This window comes from Macadamia integrifolia, chromosome 12, assembly GCF_013358625.1.
Source record: "Macadamia integrifolia cultivar HAES 741 chromosome 12, SCU_Mint_v3, whole genome shotgun sequence".
Taxonomy (NCBI): domain Eukaryota; kingdom Viridiplantae; phylum Streptophyta; class Magnoliopsida; order Proteales; family Proteaceae; genus Macadamia; species Macadamia integrifolia.
Window position 1 is genome coordinate 14,177,278 of NC_056568.1, and position 19,410 is coordinate 14,196,687.

The window sequence follows — 19,410 nt, forward strand, 5'->3', positions numbered from 1 at the left end:
AATCTAGAGCTCTCTACTCCAATGAATGAAGCTCTTGCTTGTAAGAAAGCGTGGGAAATTATTCATCCATGCAATTCTCTACGGAGTAGTATGATGAAAATAAATACTTCTGTACTATTGATTTCTTGCACTCTACATATCCTGCTAATGCATCTTGGGGATGGAGGTCTATTTATAAAGCTAAGTCTCTTCTTTTTAGAAGTCCTTTCATACGTGTTGAAAATGGTCGATCTATCAATCCTTGGACAGATCCATGGATACCTGGGATTTGTCAAGCAAGTTCTCCATTTCCTCTCCCAAGAGATGCTCTTACTTTGGTCATTGATCTTATAGATGGTGATTCACATATGTGGAAGGAAATTTTGATTCAATATTGGTGGCCCCCTGCTGTGGCAGAAGCTATTTTATCAATTCCATTACCATTATTTCTTATTGAAGATGAATTTATATGGCTCTGACAAGTAATGGATGTTTTTCGGTTTCCTCTGCCTACAGACTTGCTTGATTGGATCATGACTCCTTTTGCAATCTAATTTGGCAGAAGATTTGGCACCTTAAGACTGCCCCAAAGGTTCGTTTTCATCTTTGGTAATTGATGCTTGATAGAATCCCTCATGCATGTTTATTTCATCGTTGGGGCATTCAGAAAGATGATCTTTGTCCTCTATGTAGCTCTGATTAAATTATATCTTCTGATCACTTATTTCGCCATTGCCCTCTTGCTTGAGCTTTGTGGTTGGTTGTGGGTTTTCATCCTCCAGCTCAGGTTGGTTTCTCTATTCAAGACTGGATATCTTTTGGGTTTGTCTTTCATGAACTCTTCTAAAGATAAGCAGGATAGTTTGATGGCTAGTGTTTTATGGCATATTTGGTTAGCATATTTAGAGGCTTCTTTTCAAAAGTTCATTCCCGATGCTTCTTCTCTAGTTAGAAGAATTGATACATATGCTTAGTCTTACAAGTTCAGAAGCCAACATTCAAATCGATCTCTATCATTCACATATTTTGGCATCCTCCCCATTGAATTACATAAAGGTTAATGTTGATGGTTCATGTCTCGATTGTCCAGGTCTAGTTGGAATTAGTGGCATGTTTCGGGACTATAATGGCCGTTTTCTGTTTTGTTTTTTATAATACATTGGTCATTCTCACTTCTATGTGGCGGAGGCTATGGCTATTAGACAAGACCTTGTTATTGGTTCTTCAAAGCACCTAACTCATTTGATCATTGAGAGTGATAATTTGGGGATTAATAATATGTTGAAGTCTTAATCTGTGCATATTCTGTGGAAGATAGCCTCTATTATTAAAGACTGCCATCCTCTTTGCTCTAGATTCGATTCAATGATATTCATTCACTCACACCATGAGACACGGAAATATAGTTGCTGATCAGTTAGCTTCCTTTGGTTCTCGAAACCGTCTTTTTGTTATTTGGGATAGTGCCCCTCCTCATACTTTATTTCACTCTTTGTATATGGAATCTTGTGGAATCTCTTTCCCCCATTCTGTTTTCGTTTTTAATTTATTATAACCTTTTTTCTTACAAAAAAAAAAAAAGAGGAAAAAAAAAAAAGATAGTAAAAACTTTATGGATTTCAAAGTTTAATACACCACAGCTTGTGTTTTAGAAAAATTATAACTATAATAAGAAAGAAAGAATGTTACACGATAGCGTGTATATGCTTCCATACGCAGCACGGGTATGAACAGATTGCGTTGCCCCACATTGAAGATACTTGTGCATGCCCTCCAATTGGCCGTGGGTGTTGGTTTGTACATATCCGGTAGCATCCTTTCTCCCCTTTGTTAATTATTGAAATTAATTGGGGGTGCAAACCCTTGCATATTGTTGAACCTGTATTGTTGTCAACATAGTGGGTAGCATGGACAGTCTATATAGATACATAAGATAAGTATTGATGTGTAAGGTCAGCGTACTAATGTGGCAGAGCTTCAAATGTTGTACAGAGTTTGTAGAGTGATGTGGCAATGGTCACAAATGTGCTGGTAATGATCTTGCAGAGCCAAAAGCTTCAAACATTGTAGTGGCAATGTTGGTAGCGATACAGAGGTATTCGGCAGTGTCTAGCAAAATTCGGATGAGTTGATAGTATTTGGGTAGGTCAATCAATGACTGACCAAACTGGAAATGCCAGACCGTGATTAGGCAATAAGTCAGCTTAGGAGCCAATCTGGCAAGCCATGTCATATTTGGCAAGAGGGTTGTACTATTTCTTTTTTTTTAATTAGAAAAAATATTTTTCTTCAAACTAGAGGAGAGGAGGCAAACTTCCTCCCCAAAGAGTTAGGAGATACAAGAGAAGAAGGTGGAGAAGACCACCAAGTTTGGGAGATACCCAAATGGAAAGCTCTAGTGGCTAACAAATGAGCCTCTCTATTAGAGGACCTATGAGCATGGGAAAAAAATCGTCTGTAATTCCGATTTCGTATAATTCTGTGAAATACCACCTTCAGGGGGTGACACGTGTATTGATATCAATGCAATGGTCCAGATATGATTTACATGACTCTTCATTGATTTAAGGTTTTATTAGTTGTACCAGATTTGGACCATTGTATTGGTATCAATACACGTGTCACCCTCTGAAAGTGATATTTCATGGAATTGTACAAGATCGAAATTGTAGACGATTTCAACCCATGAACATGTAGAAAAACAACTAAAAAAATCAGAGGATAACAGCAAAAAGGACATCCTCAACAATGGCCCTAGTGTCCCAATCAAGCGAAGCAATAGAGCCGTACAAAGAGCTAATGATAATCATTCAATCAGACATCATCACAAGTGGAGAAATTTCAAAACATATAGCAAAAATGTGGTCTTCACGAATAGCATCCACCTTAGTAGCATGGCCGAAAAGCTTAAACCACACGTGCATCGCACAGCCACAAAAGAATCAGCATTTGTGTGAAAAACAACGCCACTACATCCTAGCCAAGAGTCAGCTTTTCAAGCCCCATTTGAATACGTAACAAAGTGATCATCAAGAAAAATCACAAAAGGTTGAGATCTATCAGGAATAGGATGGAAACATAGAGGAGCCTTTCCAAGACTAAAACAACAAACACTGCAAGATTATTTTGTAGAATCAAATCAGCATATTAAAAAATCATGCTATTGCGAGTCTTCCAAATCTGTCGAAGTAAAGAAGACCAAGAAATATCAAAATGAACTTTGTTTGTGATGTCTTTATACTTAACAAAAAGGAAGTTTTGGAAAAATTTAAATTTCTCACCATGAAATTTTGAGGTTTTAAATCTTAAAGAAGATATTAACCAACATGTTGCTGCAAATAGACAGCTAAAGAGAGTATGGGAAATAAACTCTTCTTCAACCAAACATAGAGGGTAAAGAGCATTAGAAGACACACGATAAATTACTAATAGTTTTTTTAACAAGGGCATTAGAAGCACATCTCCATAGAAACAATTTAATCTTAGGAGTTTAATTAATCCTCCACCAATTTACCCAAAATGGGTTAGGGGTCAAAGGACCCTGATGCTGAGAGAGAAAGATGGAGAAGTAAAGCAAACATCATTGTAAATTTTTCAGAGAGGTTATATGTAACACCCTAAAATTTGAGGTAACTGAGTCCAAGGGTATGACCCAGCTCATAATATGAAGTAGACTGCTCTACTATGAATTGAATGTAAAAAGAAAGAAGAAAAAAAGTTTTCTATGTGGGGCCCACCTCTCTGTAGACCAACTCATCATGTCTACCCCATGCATAGGAGTCTATTTACTGAGTGTAACCCATGTTTAAGGTTAGTATTTGGTGGGGTCCATTAAAGGGAATTAAAGTTCAAATAGTTTTATGTTTTCAAAAGTAGTTTTCAAAATTAAGAAATTAATTAATTCAGCCAAACAGACCCTAAGGCTTGTTTTGGCTTTGAATATAAGGGATAGGGCTGTTGTGTTCTTCTCATTTGCTTGTTGCGCAATTCGGTGGAACAACAGCAAGAGAAGAAGAAGAACAAGAGGAATAAGAAGAAGAAGCAGAAGAGAAGAGGAGAAGAAGAGGAAGGAGGAAGGAGGAAGGAGCTGCTGTCCGAATGCTTCTGCTGCCCTATGGTTCTCTGCTGCTGCAGAACAGAGAGAGATGCATGCAAGTGGGGCTGGATACAGCTGCTGTCCATCTGATACTGAGCAACGAACTGCAGTCTGAGATGATTTCTGCTGAACCATAGAAGCTATTGTTCCTAGTTTATTTATAGCTACTGTACACACATCTGAAGGTCAGAATTCATCCTTGAATTTATTTTACGGTACCTAGACTTGAATTAGGAAGGGTATTCAGCTTGGTTCCCAAGACCCACCCAGAATTGGGAAATTTGGACTGCATGCAAGGGAACTTAGCTGATTTCTGTTATCGAGAATAAATTTATATATGATTCCTATTGTACCTGTAAATTTAAGGTAAGAAACTATTCTCTAATGGTTGTAGTATATTAGGGTTATGGTTGCATGTGCAATTGTGAGATGGAATTGAATTCTTAAATTGGGTTTTAATTCCCTGTAACTGCATCCTTGGTTTCAGAGTGGGTTTAGGGACCCAATTTGACTCTGACCCATCTCTGGGAACCCTAGATGTTAGGGTTTATGCCATGCAAGTAAAATTTTATGAAATTGGAGTTGAAATGGTGGTATGCATGCAACTGATTTTAATGTTTGAAGCTTAGACATACTGTTGCTATATTTTACTAGGTGAATTGGGAAGAAATTGCCCAATTGTCCTCTGCGACTGATGAATTGTCCCACCTGAACTCAATTGGAACTGAAGAATGGTACTGCCATGTATCTTACAATTCCTCAGCCACATATAAGTGATAAAATGAATGGGAAGGTTCCAATTGGGTGATGTGGATATGATGGTAGTCAAATTGGGGCTAAATTAATATAATTTTAATTTTTGGATTATGAATGACTAAACAATTTTATTGTGGGAATTTAATTGGAGCTAAGACCAGACTTATGCTATTGTATTCAAGTAAATTCAGCTCCAATTAAATTAGCATAAGAAGTGAAAAATTTCTGATTTCTAAATTATATGGATTAGGCATGCAAATTTGGAATAAATTAGGAAGTGTATCGGAATGAAATTTTGATTTATGTAATTGATAGTTTTAGGGCTGTAAAATGACATTAAAGACCCTATAACACCTTCCCCATATTGCCATGGTCAATACCCATCATCCATGAGTAGCCCAAGCCAGGGAAATTGGCAGAACAACCTCTGAGAGTGCAGAAATTTCTACAAATTATCTCTCACCTGTTGGGCAAACGGCCAACCGATTATCTCCCACCAATTAGGGTGTTTTAAGCCCAATCAGCCCCTGATTTGGCTGATTAGTACCCTACCCCTTGTGGGTTATGTCCCTTACCTTTTTACCCAAATTAAACCTATGGGCAGGGTCAAGGGGCTTTTCCGAGACTTTAATTTAGGTTAGTATGTGAGTTGTTGAGGGTTGTTAGGTTCAGCATAGAACCTATACTAAGTTGTGTTAGGACTTATAAATATTTCATATGATGATATACAATTCACATAGAAACCTAATTTACCCGATGAGAATACGCGTGGATAGAAATTCAACGAAAATGCATCAAATTTGGGTATCAGGTGAGTGGGTGTTTGATTTTTTTTTACGGAGTATTTTGATATTTTCATTTATGCATGCTCATGTGAAATGTGATGAATGTTGTGTTATGGATTTATTTTATATAAAAATATATAAATTTCACATGTTGCATAATTTTACCGACTGTGATGTCATGTGATTTGAGGTTTTGTGGATGTGAAGCATAATAGCCGTGTGATGATGGTTGTAATATTATCGATCTGAGGCACGGTATAGCTGAGGTTCTTTCCGGTACTGTGGACTCAAAGGTCAGTATTATAGTTGTGATCATGGATGTGTGATTGGATGTTATGGATGATATGGATACTATGGATGCATGTAGATGCATATGGTGAATATCACATCCCAGTACTATAACCCCTTGCAAATAGGGGTAAAGTATTGGCTAATCCCACTCGGTGGTGGATCGCAGAGGACTACTATACCTGGGTATGATGTACTGTATCCTTAGAGGGCACAACATGGTACGGCGTACTGTATGCATGACTATCAGACAACATGGTGGGCCCGATGACGATGTGGGATTCTGAAACCATGGCTATCAGGGGTTGGCTGGGGGACCGAGGTTCTTTTCTGGACTGGTTGACTCCTACTTACAACTAGCTTGCATCTCTAAGGCCCGACATACTGGGAAGGGGATTCCACCTATACTGCTTATAGCACTTATACCCATACATACTGAGACTTAGTAATTAGAATGGATATTTATAATTAAAATGGATCATATGACTGTGTATCTATGATTTGACTGAGAGAGTGTGTTGGTTTCATGTTGTTGTGTGTGCTTGCATACTCACCCCTCACTGAGCTTGTGAAGCCCACCCCTCATTGATTACTATTTTTAGATGGTGGAACCGGTGTTGATACAAGATTGGATTTTAACGGTGGTTGTGAGGCTTGTGTCTACGAGACACCAGGTTGTTGATTGATTTCACTACTGTTATTCAGTCATTTCTCTTGATGTATATATTGATGTTCTATGTAAGAGGTAAATATTAAACCTATGGGTTGTTAACAAATGAATAATGTATGTTATAATTTATCACTTTAGTAAATCACTAGTGATATTTGTATGATTTATTAGCATACTCTGATTTTAGAATGTGATCTTGGCTGCATTTGTGAAATTAAGGTACTGCTTCTATGATCGTAGATGATTAGATTGACTAGATGTGGGTGTCTAATGCTGCATACCTTGGCTAGTTAGTAGCAGGGTGTGACATTATATCTCCAAAACGAACTACTAGTTACGGGGTGAATGTGGATGGGGATTTGAAAGATAGCAACATACTCAGTCCTGGAAAAGTGAGCGTGAAAATAATTGTTTAAAAGTCTACCCAATGAGGTCATAAGCCATATAATTCCACGGTCAATGGGTGCACTAAGTACACTATTCCCCGGAAGAGAAGGAACCCAAGAATCATAGTGGACGGAAATATAGCAGTCATCACCCACACATCAAGAAAAAATAGAAAAGCAAGCTTCCCTTCCTCGAATTAAGATCCTCCAAATCCAAGAGCTATTAGACTTTGGGGGAGCATACAAAAAGGACGAATGCACTTAAACCCGTAAAGCATTCAATTTGTGTTAATAATCCAATACAACCTAAATTTATTATGGGATACCCAAGAGACGATTCTGATACGTTTAAAGGTTGATGAAAATATTTTTTGTCTTTTATAAGCAAAGTCTAGCAATACTAATTAACATCAATCCAACCCTTTGGATGCTCATCCACTGGATTCTTGAAGCTATGACAACAAATGGGATATGCCAGTGTAACCGATTCAGAAATTTTTGTAATAAGGATTCTAAGTTTTTGAAATTTTAGATAAGAATTGTTATGATATGTCAAAAAATATCCATTAATAATGGAAACATGTTTAAACTCGTTTATTAAGTATTGATACTTCACATTCCCTAGTTTGCTCACCACCACTAGTCCACTGCCACTTTTTCTGCCACAAAATCCCTCTTCTTCTAGCATAAAATCCCCCTCTTCTTCAACCACCACATTCCTCACATTTGTCATATATTCCTGTCAATAAAACAATTGATATATATATATATATATGGGAAAAAGACAGAAATGCTAGCGGAGTGCAAAGGTATTAAGAATATTAACGAATGTAGACCGTTAGATGAAACATAAGCAATCTTGACTGTTAGATGACCGTTGTCTAACATAACCTACCCACCACTAGTGCTCTACAATCTCTCTTTTTTTACTTCTCCGCATTTGTCTCCGTCTCCGGCTCCCATGCCCTCCCTTCGTCGGCGGTGGTAAAACTTCCATTATTCAATGAATTTGTGGATTTGATCTTTGAAAAGAATTTTGACCCTTCAAACCGTTGATGGGGAGAGGACACCGCCGAAGAAGGAGAAGAAGGCGATGTCGAAGCAGAAGACATTGACCGTCCGTCTATTGTCCAGCGATAAACCAGCCCCCCTTTCAAAGGATGAGCTCACCCTTGCGTATTCTAAGTGAACTGAAATTTCAGTTGAAGAATCGCCATAGTATACCCTCTCAGATCCAAAGCCAACAACCCTAACAGCTCTTGAAGGAAGAAATCTCAGGGTCCCAGCTCGGCTTCTTTTTAAAACCTTAAACTTGAAACTCTTTATCACAACCAATCCAAGAGTCACACAGGAAAAAGGAAGTCAGATTGTCATTACCATCTACAGGGGCCTTGAATTTATCCATCACCAACCTTGATCCGTTCCTCACTTTCTCAACTGCTTCTCTAACTGTAGCATTTATCTCCTTCAAGCTTGCCCCTGAACCTTCCTTTGTCTCTTGAATGGCCTTCGATGCAGCAGTAATAGCTGCTGAATTACTGCTGCTTCATCCATAAAGCTAACCTTCTAGGACATCCACACATTTTTTGGACCTGCAACAACACTTGGCAGTAAGAAAGGTCCATGTATGGAGATGAGCTTGATTCTCACCACAAGGAAATCCTTTGAAATTGAGATTTCTAATCATAACCCATGCTCGCTGAATCTTAGGTATCAAAAACCACCCTGCTCCAGATTTCCTTAATAAAATATGGAGGTCAGCTCTGGAAATAGCAGGGGAACTCCGTGGATGGAACTTGAAAGATGAATACGGGTAATTACATCCTACCGATTTTTGTTACTCCCATAAGTGGGCTTGGCTGGCTTTAGGGTTTTAAAGTAATTCCAATTCACACCGACTTCTCCACCAATACTCGATCGATCGATTCCTGGTTTTAGAAAACTAGTTTTCGTCTCTAAGCTTAAGGTCGGCATAGTTGGAATTGCAATTATTCTTGATCTCTCATGGTGGTTAATAGTTCTGGGACCTTTTGTCCATACTGTTTGTGGCGAATGTCGTATCACATGGACTGGCTTCTCTTCCCAAGCCTTTACTGGGCTTTGGCAGTTTCTCAAACTCTCCACGGCTTCTGGGATCTTGTTATGGTAGGATTGTTCTATCTCGAGCAGCAGCAACACAACACAATTGCAGGGGCGGGGAGAGAGAAAGAGGGGGAGAGAAGGTGTAGCAGTGGTGGAGTGAGAGTTTGGATTTGTTACCACCATCCAACGGTTGTATTTAGGATGAACAAATCCTACGGCTATCCCGCTAGCATTCCTAATTCCATTGTAACCTGTTAGCATACCTATACCTCTCCATATATATATATATATATATATATAGACCCTAGTAAAGATGCACGTGCAAATGCATTTTTGGTCTTGTGTTAAAAGAGAGAGAGATGTTAAAAGCACGAAGATAGATAAAACACTAGAAAAGAAACGAACACTTGGCAATAAAAGATCATCTTGATATGAATCGAAAATTGGCACAATTACTGAGTAGTTAGCCGCAAGTTTATATAGAAAAATTTAAGGGTTCTGAAGTTTCTTACCTGAAGTTTTTTCAGAGCATCTTCAATTATCCCTGAATAAAAACATTGAATGAGATCAACGCTGGAACCAAAATAGAAAAAAATAACAAATTAGAGAACATAAGCTAACTTCTGAGAGCTCCCCATCTTTGTTCATCCGATTCTTTTCCTGTTGATAACCATAAAAGTATGTAGAGATTTGTACAAGGTACAACAACAACGGTGAAAAGAATGTAACAAATAAATTGAGAAATAATGAATATAAGGATTCTTCATTATAGCATTGTTTAGGAAAATGGACCAAGTGCTGAATCAGTCAATCAGAACCAGAAGCCAGAAGCTGACAGTCAGGATCATCAGAGTGTACATTTTTTTATTTAAGTACCAAACAATGAAAGGTCAACTGTTGAACAGTCAGATTGTGGCTGATCATCAAGTCTGACTATCAAAACAGGATTCTTGGCAAACATGTGCATGCTAGCATGAAGAAGTCAACCATATTTATCTCTTAGATTGACACGCCAAAAGATTATTGATGCTAACAAAGATTAAAATCTTACTTTTCTTTAATGCCTATAGTATGGTTTAGCTATTTATCAGGAAAATTGCAGAAATTATTATGGGTTTCCCACCTTGAGAACCTTGGAGAATTTTTCATTGTTAATGTTACATAGCAGGAAAGCAAGTTGCTGCCATCTTGGCTCCAACCCCCTACTAGCTAACTCACATCTCTTTTATATCCATGAAGTGTGTTGCATGTTTATGCCAAGAATTTAGCACATATGCCATGTCTTTTCTTCGGATTAAGTGTTTCATAAGACCACAAGTTCCACATGTGAACTGAGAATGCTTAGCGAATAATGAAATGGCATATTTTCTCTTGATACAGATTTTTTGTAAAATCACAATAAGAAACATGTTTGGGCAACTACAGTCCAATTTTGATATTCCTATACATGGACTCTCTCTCTCTCTCTCTCTCTCTCTCTCTCTTGCCAGAAGACGGTTAAAGAAAAAGGAAGAAAAAGATATCCTTTGAACCATAGCATATATGGAAGCAACTGAAGATTTGAAGAAAGTTCTTCATGATTTTACCTTGTTTTGATGGATTACAAGTTCTTCTATGGCCTATACCATGCCTCAGCCTTCTGGAAAAAAATCATTTGCAATTCCGATCTTGTACAATTCCGTGAAATACCACCTTCAGGGGGTGACACATGTATTGATACCAATGTAATGGTCAAGATCTGATTTAAATGCCTCTTCACTGATTTAATGTTTTATTAGTTGTACCAGATCTGGACCATTGTATTGGTATCAATACACGTGTCACCCCCTGAAGGTGGTATTGCATGGAATTGTACGAGATCGGAATTGCAGAGGATTTCAACCCCAGCCTTCTAGTTTCTGATTAAAGCAGTGTTCTCACTTCTCATAGCTAGTTGTAGTGAGAGTATAAAGGAAGAAAGAAGAGAGGAAAAGCAAGTCTCAATGAGCCCACAACGTTTCATGTGGCCGGTCATCAGCCACCGGAGCCTCTTCGGTATCGGTGCAATAGCCCTTGGCGAGTACTTCGGGTAAAGCTTGGGTGCGGGTTGTCCCCATCCTGCCATGGCTTCCCTTGATCCTACATTTTTAGCGTGAAACCTATATCCCCATGGCATTTCACATGTCCAATAACCATGGCCTATTAGATGTCGTGGCAGCACACTTGGGCGAGTGCTTCAAATAAAGCAGGGGGATAGAATTAGAGAGAGAGATGGGGAAGAGAGAGAATGGGAAGGGAGATTGAGAGAGGGAGGAGAGGGGAGAGATATTAGTATATTACAATGGCAATAACTGATGGTGTGACTATTCATGGAGGCACATTCAAATGGAATCGAGGAGCATACAAAAGGGTTTTTGTTCCAATTACAAGGCGTACCAGGGGAGGGTTAATAGTTTCACTGAAACGGTATGTGAAGGGAGGGTATTTGTTCATTCTCTCTTTCCCCCCTTTTGTGCCTTATTATGTGCCCATGTTTATGGAAAGAGTTATTTGAAATAAAGTTATGAGGTTTTTTTTTAAACTCCTCCTCTCTTCCACGTTTAGGGAGATGATTAACCATCCTATTTTTTCTCCCCCACGTATAGGGATGGGTTATTATGTGCCCATGTTGTTTTTTTTTTTTTTTTTTTTCCTTTTCAAAACTTATTACTTACCCCTTTCTCCTCCACGTTTAGAGAGAGAGAGAGAGAGTGGAGAAGGGGGAGATAAGTGAGAGGATGAGTGAAAGATAATTATGGAGAGTGAGGAGGGAGTGAATAATTATGGAGAGATTTACAAAGGTAAATATGGAGATTTTTGAAATAAAGTTATGAGTTTTTTTTTTTTAACTTCCCCTCTCTTCCATGTTTAGGGAAAGGATTAACTACCCTATTTTTTCTCCCCCAAGTTTAGGGATTGGTTATTATATGCCCACTTTATTTTTTTTTTTTAAATCTTTTTTAAAACTTATTACTTCCCCCTTTCTCCTCCACATTTAGAGAGAAAGAGAGAGAGAGATTTAAGGAGGAGCAATAGCAAGAATGCCCACGTGGGTTATTTTTATTATTATTATTTTTTCATCTTCCATTTGGAGGGGTTTTTTGATCATTTGGAATTTTTTTTTTTTTTTGTAAATATCAATAGTCTTTTTGTCTTTTTGAAAGGGTATACCAAAGAAGGGGGAGTACATACTTTTAATATTAGTATGATGTGATATATTTCAAAACATGGATTGGTAGGGAGAGGAGGGAGAGGGAAGGGGCTGTGAGAGCAAGGAGAGCAGTAATCACACTAAGATGGGTTCGAGTCCTTTCCTGCAGATACGTTTGGTTTTTTCTTTTTCCTGGACTTCTTTTAGTGGTGGGCATCTTTCACTAGTCCAGAGATGAAGGGCCTTCGAATTTCAGAAAGGAAAAGGAGGGTGTTGATTGACGTCCGGGAAGGGGAGAGCAAAGGGACGAATGAGGGAGGGAGGGAGGCCTGTGCGAACACTAAAAGAGCAAAGCGTGAAAAAAAGCACGTAAATATTCACGTGTGGTTGGAAGCAACACCTACTATTGAGTCAAAGCAACTTCAAAGATACACATAGTAGGTGTGAGCTTCAAACTTCATAGTGAGTTACAGAAGGACCTTCAAAGCCTGGGTGCTTAAGCACTGTACTTGAAGCTCTATATTATAATCTGGAGCTTCATACTTGGAGGATATATATACCTAGGTGCTCAAGCACTATACTTAAAGCCCTATAATATAATCCAGGGTTTCAGATCTTTCCTCTCTCGTATTGAAGAGCGCACAATGCACATCTGACAACTGGGACCCCCTAGCCAGATGTGCGTTGGGATCTCTCCCGAGAGTATCGAAGCGTGTGGGCTTGTCCATCTTCATAATAATCTGGGCAGTATGGCCAGATCGACTTTTAACCAAGAAAAGCAAGGAATAGAGATTGATTGGAATAAATACAAGTATAGTCTTTCTTGGTGTTCAACTTAGAGAAGTTAGAATCGGAGGGATCTATGACTCATTGGTTCTCAATAATACTGTAGTCTTGTTGAAACCCTAAGAACAGTCTCCATAGGATCGTACCGAAGAAGTGTAGAGCGTCGAGTCTCTTTTCCAATGCAACTAGAAACGCATCAATCCGATTCCAAATGAGGGAGCTATGATAGTTTTTGTATGAACATTCCAAAGGCCCAAATGTTCAACAAAAGGCCTAAATGGGGAGTGTGTGTTGATATTTAATATTATGAATCTCATTTGATGACATTAGCATGCCTGGTGAGGTACCAATGATGTAGCATGTTATGCATTGATGATATGCATGTATAATAGGGTATCATGTCGATACGCATGACATGATATGTATGTAAGGTGGCATGGATGCATGGCATGTGGCAATAAATGGTAGATGTCGTTGCATATACCTAACATGCATGTGTTGATATGATGATGGTGTATTTTTTTTTGGTAAGAGATATGATGATGGTGTACAATGATGATATGTGTTACTTGATAGATGCACGAAGTGATATGGCATGCATGGTGCATGAGATCAGGGGCATGTGACATAATTGATGTATGGTCATATGGTGATGTAGCTGCATAGGTTGCAGTAGGAGGCCATATAGTTAGATGGGTGCTAGCATAGTAGCTCAAGCACAGGTGGCTAGGCTAGTCGTGGGCTCGCGGCTATGCACGCACCAACAACTAAGTAACAAGCCAACCAAGTATGCATGGCCAGCCCAGGCATACAAGCCCCCCCACACACATGAACAATCACACTCACACAGTCCTACAACCAAGCGCACACCAGTAAGGGCACAACCCATGGCAGCCAACTAATTAAGGTTGGCTTGCTGCTGGCACACTAAAGCGGGGTATGGACCATAAGGCCAAATGGGATTAAATGCTCGAAATGGCCAAGGCACATGAGTCCCATCTTATGTTTAGTAAAATGCTTCAAAGAGATACCTATTTGGCATTCTCTCAGTGAGTATTGAATTTAATATTTATTTTGATGTTTGGATCTTATGTTTCCAAAAGCTCAATAGTCATTTGATGAGTATCAGATGGTTAAGATTCAAATCAAACGATTAACTAGAACACGCAAGATTAAATTAGTTGGGATTGTTAGAGATTCGAGCACGAGTTACATAATTGGTCGTGCATAGAAGAACAAGTGTGAGGAGATACATAGCATTAGTGGTCCAATGTGATGTAACTTATAAACATAGTGAACACCCCATAGATTCCCTTTGGTAGGACGTCATGTGCCACATGAGTTAATTTTTTTTTTTTTAAGCTCTAACTTAGTATATAATGATCCAAATTAAGCCTATTAGATTGAGGGTAGCCCAAAAATTAAGGATCAAATCAATCTTGTGTGATAGGCCGCAACACTTTTATATTACATGGGTGTACCATAGACATGCCCAAGATTTTATTATACAAGCTAGACAAGCCTCCCCTTTTGGTGACTCATCCAATCACACATAAGTTAATTTAAGGGCTATAATCAAGCTCACACTTGATTGGACGGCCTAAGAGCTTGTCATCAGCCTGTGACACCGCACTTGTTAGGAATACACCCTTAAAAATACCAAAATACCCCCCAATATTCATTTGGCCATAACTTTGTCGTTTTAAGTCCAATTAGGGTGATCCAAGTGGCTATGGAGTCCATTTGAAGAGGAGAATGCTTCTGTTAAAATACTTGATAAAGATTTGGCTTCTTAGTTTGGTAGTCGTGTTGTTCAATCTTTTCTGTTATCTATTCCTTCTTATCTTATATCTTGCTTTATTTTTTCTCTAAAAGTGTGCTGTTCACTTTGATTCTATTTGCCTCCATTTCTTGGAATGAAGATTTTGGGGAGGTAAAAAACTTTATCTTATAGTTCAAAAAATATTTGCTCAACTAAATCTGTTGGAGGTCTTGGTCTTAGGGATTTAGCATTCCAAAATAGAGCACTTCTTTTGAAACTTAGAAGGGGATTATTAACCTGTGAGTCTTCTCTTTGGGTGCAACTATTAAGCTAAATACTTCACTTCTAAATCTCGTTTTGATCCATCAATAATGGCTAGAAGGGATATTTAACTCGGAATAGCATAACATATATATTACTTCTTTTGAAAAAAAAAAATGTTAATTAGAATTGGTAATGGTAAGATCATTTCCTTTTGGAAGGACCCATGGATACCGTATTTACTTGATTTTTCTGTCCTAGACTTAGTCACTTAATGAGAATCACTAGTTTGGGTTAATGATTTTAATTGAGGACCACTAAAATATTAATCTATAGTGACCCCCTCCCTTTATTATAATTAAGATTTGAGAAAATTACATTGTCACCCCTTGAACTTTGGTCCTTATTCAATGCCACCTCCTGGGCTTTTCGAAACACCAAAGACACCCCTTGAAAATTCAAACAATTCCAAATCAGTCCCTGCCGTTAGCCGACCGTGTTAAGTGAATAAACTTTTGTTAGTTTTTTTAAAAAATACCCAAAACACCCCCGGCTATTATGAGAGGACAATATTACCCTCCCTTTCCCTTCTTCTTCTAAGCCCACACTCTCCCTCTCACTCCTCACTCATACGAACAAGTAAAGCCCCAAACCGAGAAGAAGAGAACCTGCAACTTGACCGCTCCCCTTCGGCATGCGATTCTCAAACCATCTCCCCATCGACGGGCGATTCTCAGAACTTCTCCTCTCCGACGACTTGTCTGTCCAAGGTATTTAAGGGTTCTTCTTCCTTTGGGTTTTTAGGGTTCTTCTTCCTTTTTGGAAAGTTTACATCTCTATTCAAATTGTTAGACTTGATTAAACAAAATTGATTTGTGATTTTGAGATTCTATTCTCTAGCTAATTTACAGAGACAGTTTCTCTAAGAAGACAGATTCAAATCTATCTTCTTTCAGAGTGGAAAATATGATAAAAGAATAGCAGATCTTTACTTCTCTAACCGATATATAAGGTTAGATGGGTTTGGCATATAATGGTGACTGGAACCTATGAAATGGGAAACCAAAGAACTGGGGCCACCCCCTATAGTGGCAGATATATATGGCTGATCACGAGTGAGTGGCTCCAATGTAATGGCTGTGGTGTCGCCACCGACCACGACCGGCCACCAGGCCCACCACAGACCACATAATACTTTAAATTCTTATGAACAACACATAGAGACAGAGAATCACTCTTTTATCTCTCAAAATAGTTCATATATAAAGCAAAATTGAACCATATGTGTTGTGTGTTTTAATGGAGATGGTCTTATTCATCATATTTCTATTTATTACAAGAGAATTCAAAACTATGCAACCCATTACAGAGGTAAGATAGATTGATATTTCATTGTTGTAGGCACTATTGCCAACTACATTAACTTTGCCTTTTTATTTGGTTATGGTTGTTTCAAATGTTGTTATTTTTTCATCTCTTGTCTGCATCCAACTTAAAATCGTGTGGTTAATCTTCAAGACTTCAACTAGGAGTGTTTGAGTTTGACAAGTTTGTTGTTGGAACAGTGTTATGCAGTAGTATTGCTCTTTTAACTCCGTTTATGAGAACCATATGCATTTAAAATATAGCATAAAAATCACTATTGAGGTTGTGTTTTAGTTCTACATTGCTTCAAAGTAAACAGAAATGTTTCAATCTTCTTTGCATTTGGGCTTCTTTGTTTTTGCTAATCTAGGCTAATTGTGTTTAGATTTCTCTCTATCAAGAGATGCCTTCTTTAGTTTTGATGAAAGATGAGATGAATGTCTTTGTTAAAGAATTAGATGCAATATGATCTCTGGACAAGCTGGTATATTTCATTTGATAGTATTAAGTACTGTTACTGATTTTCTCTGTTTTCACATTTGATTTTTTTTTAGCAATGACTGTTAAGGGTGCTATTGAATACCATTGGAGTTGGAAGACTATAGTTAAAATTGTTGATCCAGATTTATATGGCTACTTGGACATGGTGTATGACATATATAATGAACTTATCACACATGTCCCTGTGGGTCACAATGTAGTTTTCAAAGTGAAGTGTACACTACCAAACAATGAGATAAGGGAGGTAACAAATGATCCATTAGTGTATGAGCTGTTTGGTTTGCATAGTTGTGATATGATAAACATATATGTGTAGAAACGCAACCCTAAAATGATGCAGAAGATAATGGAAAAACAAGAACAAGCAATGCACATAGATCTACGAGGTTCAGCAAAATTTCCTACACCCCCAGTGAGATGAGAACCTGCTTCACTATCAATGGAAAATAGGGTTATATCGTCCCTCACACCTCTCAGTATTGCTTGCATTACAGAGAAAGAAACTGTCACTATAAATATATAGCAAAAAACCCTAATCCACCATCCTGCCTGTCGAGGCGCTGCACCAGTACTCCCTGGATTAAACTGTGATGGAATACAAGACATCATACACCAATAATATGTGGATGACATTGTTCACAGCAAGTCTGCAAGCAATGAATTTATAATTAACTAGTTCCCTAGCAGTCTGGTTAATGATAGAGATGGTGAACTTGATGATGAACCTATTGGACACTGTCAACAACCTCTACAACCATATGGTGCTCGTCCTGGTCAGAGCAGGGGAAAAATTACTGTATGTAGGGCTACTACTAGTGCTAATAGTAGTGGTAGTGGAAGTGGAAGTGAAAGTGCTACTACTTATGCTACAGGTACTTCTAGGGGAGGTAAATGTACCATGACTATTGCAAGGTATGTGAGCATTGCTACTTCTAGTGGAAGAGCCAATAGCAGAAGTGAAGCTATTGGTAAGAGACTGAGAGTGTCTGATGAGGTTGTCAGGGTTGTTAGTAAGAGCAATGTATGATCGGATCACTCTATGGTTGGATCTAATGAAGATTTAAAAATTGGCAACGAAGATGAGTGGGATGATGAAAGTGAAAGAGAAGATGGTCAGAATGATAGTGAAGCTACAAAGGATGATGGGTATGGGAAAAATGCTGAGGATTCATTTAATGATGACTTATCTGGATATGAATCTGAAGAGTGTTATAGTAAATTTGGTGAACAAAACTATGTGGGTGAAGGTAGCAAGGTGAAGATAGCTGAAGGTAATGTGTACAGAAGTGTGCACTATTTCAGGGAAGCTTTGAGAGAGTATATACTACCATAGGGTTTGATATTATCAGGCTGAAAAATAAACAAGCTAGAGTTACAGTTATATGCAAAGCATCAAATTGTTCATGGAGATTACATGCTTCATCAATATCAGATGGTGTCACCTACATGATAAAGACATATAACCCAGTTCATACATGTATTAAGGCAACCAAGAACAAGTTTGCTACATCTAGATGGATGGTAATGAAACTTCTTCAATAGCTGAAGGTTGAACCACAAATGAAAATAGAGACTATGGCTAAACATATGCAGAAACCATATGGTCTTCAGTTCCATTACACCAAGTTGTACAGGGTATGCAGGATTGCCCAAGAGATTAATGAAGGATGCCATTCCAAGTCATATGCAAAATTATCTATTTATGGTAGGTTGGTACTTCAGAAGGATGTTAGGAGTATTTTTAAGCTCCAATTTGAGACCAGGAACCGTATATCAGATAATCCAATTTTTAAAAGATTATTTATCTGTTTTGATGCTCGCAAGAATGGTTTCTTGAGAGGATGTAGACCATTCATTGGTCTTGATGGCTGCCACCTCAAGGGCAGATATGGAGGAGTTCTGTTGAGTGCAATATCTGTTGATGGGAACAACAGTATTTTTCCTATTGCATATGGTGTAATTGAAGGAGAGTATAAGGACAACTGGATGTGGTTTCTGGATAATTTATGGGATGCTCTACTCGATGACAGTGATGATATGTCACTCACATTCATGTCAAACAGATAGAAGGTATACTTTTTCCATCTTAAAAAAAAAAATTATCTTTGGAGAAAATTGTGTAATCAAATCTGTATTTTCAATTACTCATTTTCATGTCCTAACATTTTTCATATGTGTTGTGTAGGGACTATCAGATGTGATTTCTACAGTCTTTCCTTATACTCACTAAAGAATTTGCAGTAGGCATCTATATCAAAACCTGAAGGCAAAGCACCCTGGTATGCTATTGAGACTACATTTTTAGGCAGCCTCATAGACTTCAACTGAACCTCAGTTTCAAAAGAAAATAAATAGCATCAAAGAGATTAGGAGAAGGCATACTTGCATTTGAATGAAACCCCCCCCCTGAGGATGTGGTCAAGGCATGCCTTCGATGTAGGAGCAAGGAGTGACCATATCACGAACAATATAATGAGTCATTTAATCACTGGGTTTGAGACTTAAGGAGTAAACTCAAGGATTA

The 19,410-nt window shown here is 38.2% G+C and overlaps 1 long non-coding RNA gene across 2 annotated transcripts; it reads left to right on the forward strand.

The window, feature by feature from the left end:
- Nucleotides 1-3,901: 3,901 nt before the first annotated feature.
- LOC122057174 lies at nucleotides 3,902-6,737 on the forward strand. 2 transcript variants are annotated; one of them, XR_006133469.1, is made up of 2 exons: nucleotides 3,902-4,260; nucleotides 5,807-6,737. It is a non-coding gene; the product is annotated as an uncharacterized LOC122057174 (long non-coding RNA). The 2 variants fall into 2 exon arrangements; XR_006133468.1 differs by having other exon boundaries at nucleotides 5,824-6,737.
- The last annotated feature ends 12,673 nt before the right edge of the window (nucleotides 6,738-19,410 follow it).